Source organism: Clarias gariepinus, chromosome 1 (assembly GCF_024256425.1).
Source record: "Clarias gariepinus isolate MV-2021 ecotype Netherlands chromosome 1, CGAR_prim_01v2, whole genome shotgun sequence".
Taxonomy (NCBI): domain Eukaryota; kingdom Metazoa; phylum Chordata; class Actinopteri; order Siluriformes; family Clariidae; genus Clarias; species Clarias gariepinus.
In genome coordinates, this window is record NC_071100.1 from 15,976,141 (window position 1) to 15,980,180 (window position 4,040).

Consider the following 4,040-nt stretch of genomic DNA (forward strand, 5'->3'; position numbering starts at 1 on the left):
GAGAGAGAAAGAGAAAAAAAAAGGAAGTGAAATCATGTGAATTCAAGTGTAAAATGGGGATTTTAAGCTAAAAACAACTACAGTGTTATTCTTAAAATGAAAAATGTGAAAACAGGAAGTAGAGACTAAGAAAGTGTTGTGAGACTGAGCTATTGTGGTTCCTGTACAGGAACGTAAAGATTCTGCTTAGACTAAAAATAACATCTGATCAGCAAAGTAAGCAGATCCATAATCCAAATAACATGGGCAAACAAAACAAACAAACAAACAAATGAGGAATCTAAGGTTCACTACCCTACAAAAAAAAAAATATATATATATATATATATATATATATATATATATATATACTGTAATAATAATAAAAATAGACATAGCATAGACCAGTAATTATACCAGCATATGTTGTGTTATGGTGCTGGTATGCTGGTGACCAGCATTATAGTGCCATGATGCTGGTGCTGGTATGCTGGTCATCTTACTGATGCTGGTCCCCAACATACCAGCACCAAAACACAACATATGCTGATCTACGCTGTTCTCTTCCACCAGTGTCAGCAGTGTGAGCAGCATACCAGCATCATGGCGCTAATGCACGTTTAGGGTTAGACAATATGATAACAATATGATAATTTAACAATGAACAGCAAACAAGTTTGGATAAAAAATTAATAATAAAAACAAAAGATGAGAGCAACCTCTTAGGGTTGTGCACCAAAACACAACATATGCTGGTATAATTGCTGGTCAAGCTGGTCACCAACTATGCTGGTCTATGATGTTTTGTTTTCCACCAGCACCAAAAGGAAGACCAGCATACCAGCACCAGCATCATGGCGCTATGATGCTGATCACCAGCACAAGCATTCCTGCACCAAAACACAACATATGCTGGCTGTCAGCTGCTCAATCTATAAAGGATAACAACATATTGCTAGTGCTGGTGTGCTGGTTCAAATTCAAATTCAAATTTTATTTGTCACATACACAGTAATACACAGTACGATATGCAGTGAAATGCTTAGACAACTGCTCGTGACCTAAGAATAAAAGAATATGAATAGGAATAGAAAATAAATATGAAAATTTAAATAAAGGGTAAGTTTAACTAGGGAAGAATAAAATAAAAATATACAAATAAAAGTTAAAATAACTGTACACAAAAATACACAATATAGAAAATATATGGAGTATATATAAAAAAAAATTAAAACAATAAGAGCAGCCGAATAAATGGTAATAAAAGAATAGTTATGTCCATGGTTGTGCAATCCACATATTAAAAGTGACTTATGCAGTGGAAATATGCTTAAAGTGATTTGTGCTGGAGTGATTTGATGTGATTTGATGACCACGAAGTGTAGTTGTGCAGTGGCCAATAGTGTAAACAAATGTCCAGAATGTCCAGTGTGTGTGTAAAAACCATATGTGTGGGTCAGTACTGTGTGGTGGTGTGATTGTGATTGAGAGACCGTATTGCCTGCGGGAAGAAGCTCCTCCTCAGTCTCTCTGTGTTGGCCTTCAGGGAGCGGAATCGCTTTCCTGACCTCAACAGAGAGAACAGTCCATTGTTGGGATGGCTGAGGTCCTTCACAATCTTCCTGGCCTTGGTCCAGCACCGCCTGCTGTAGATTGAGTGCAGGTCAGGGAGCTCTGTGCGGATGGTGCGCTCAGCTGATCGCACCACCCTCTGTAGAGCTCGTCTGTACTGCATGGTGCTGTTCCCGAACCAGGTTGAGATGTTTCCCGTCAGGATGCTCTCTATGGTGCAGGAGTAAAGATACCAGTAGTATCAGGTACCAGATGTACATGTACCATCTTCGGGATCTGAAGCAGAATTTGTAAAGCGCAGACAGCCTATCAAGGAGATTGACGCCTCCCATGAACTTATTATATGCTTCAACGATGGCTGGTCTGGGAACCATTATGTGAGTTTTGGATTTGCGATCCCAGCGTTTCACATTTCCCATAGGTTCAATACCCACAAACGAAGAAATCAGGTTCACTGCTTTGTTGTCAAACCATCTTACAATGATGTTGTTGTCCTGGTTCACTCTGAAGTCCACTGACCCTCTTCCATGTTTCTTCAATTCCTTTTCATCCTTCATTTATATGGATGTTGGTCATCCTGTTCGTCCGGATTGTGCCGATGTAGTGGATTTCTCTCTCTTTTAGGTGCTGCACCAAGGGAACTGATGTAAAGTAATTGTCTGCAAAGACCTTGTGATTTTTTCCTGCTGGAAGTGTTAATGTCATTTTCAGCACAACTTCTCCTGTAACACCCACTTCTGATTTTTCTTTGTCTTAATGTTTTGCACCTTGACAAACATCAAAGTCATAAAGAAAGCCACTTTGTCCAGCACGTCCCCACATTTGTGAGGTTTTGCAGGCATGTACACACGTAGATGAGATTTTCTCTTGAATGGCACCATAATTTCATCTACTGCATGACATTCTTCAGGAGGTATGCAAAGAAACTGTTCTCGCAGTTTTATGTAACCATTGCCTAAGCTTCCACAGTTTATCTTTCTTTGCACCATCAGAAACACTGAAATTGTCCTGAAGTGAATCAGTGTGGGCAATTTCAGAAATCGATCTCAAAACATTACATCACAAACTGCAGGAAGCCTTGTCTCCATCTCCCAATATGCTCTCACGCAGGACATCTGCACTAACCCCATATGCATGTACCTGCCTAGAACTTGCTCTATATCTTTGGCAGTTGTGTTAATCGACTTGCCCTCTTTTTGTACGCTGTACACATTTGTTTGTTCTGCCGTTTCCTGTAGCATTTCATCAGTGACCATCTGTTTGAAATACATGTATGGAGTCCAGTTACACCTGTCTTCTGTCCCTTCATCATCGGATGCAATGAAATCGACAGATGGAGGTTGAAATTGTGTTTTTCTCCATCTATATTCTTTCTTTTTTGCATTATCCTTTACTGACTGCTTTTTGATTGTGTCCTGTGTTGTTGGTGCCTCAACTTCTATGCTGCTCTGGACTACACTTTCTTCTTGATAATCTTTCTCATCACTGCTGTCTAAACTTCTCTCATCATTCATGGCCTGGGGAACCCATTCCTCATCATCCTCCTCTTCCTCTAACTGCTCTAAGTCACTTGAACTGCCATCCATTATTATGTCGATGACATTTTCAAGATGCTTCCTTTTTCTCTCTTCTTCCTCTATTCTTTTTGACACATAAAGTGATGATATAATATAAATTAAATTATTAATTACATAAATTATTACTGTAAAAATGACAAATGTATTTGTGGTAAGCATATTGCAGTACAAAAATTTAATATGTGCTTTTTTAACACAATTTATATTTTAATATGCCATTTCAGTCATTAATTAGATTAATTGAATTATCCCAATATTGTATGTGTTTGCATTGCGGTAGTCATAAAGTAGATTACATTACAACAATGTGACATGACGGTTTAGACATAAAGCACCATTAATACCTGCAGTATCAAATTTGATCCACAAATTCTAACGTGATTAAATAGTAATTTAACGATTAAATCATTATGTAATTATGCATTTTTTCCATTCAGAAAGTGTTTAATTAATTATATTGGGCGCAATACACATGTTATTTTTACCTTAACAACTTGAAATTATCCTTTATTTTCCTCCCGAATGCGTCTGGTGTGATGAAATCGCAACCACCATTTTGAAAAGCTAGAAAATCACCCCTCTACTACCTGCAGTACAGTGAAAGTCCACAAGGTGGCAGACTACACGTATCAAATTAGATACAATAGGTTTTCAAAGAAAGTATTGCTCTCATTGAGTCAATATATGTCTTAGAAACTCGTGTATCAAATATGACACGTGCGGTTTTAAACTTAATGATGGTGGTGGAGCTGGTAGTGGCCACACAGTCATATGTGTACAAAGAGTACAGCAGGGGGCTCAGAACACAACCCTGGGGGGCTCCAGTGCTGAGAGTGATGGAGGCTGAGACGTGTCCCCCCATCCTACTGCCTGTGGTCTGCCAGTTAGAAAGTTGGAGATCCACTGACACAT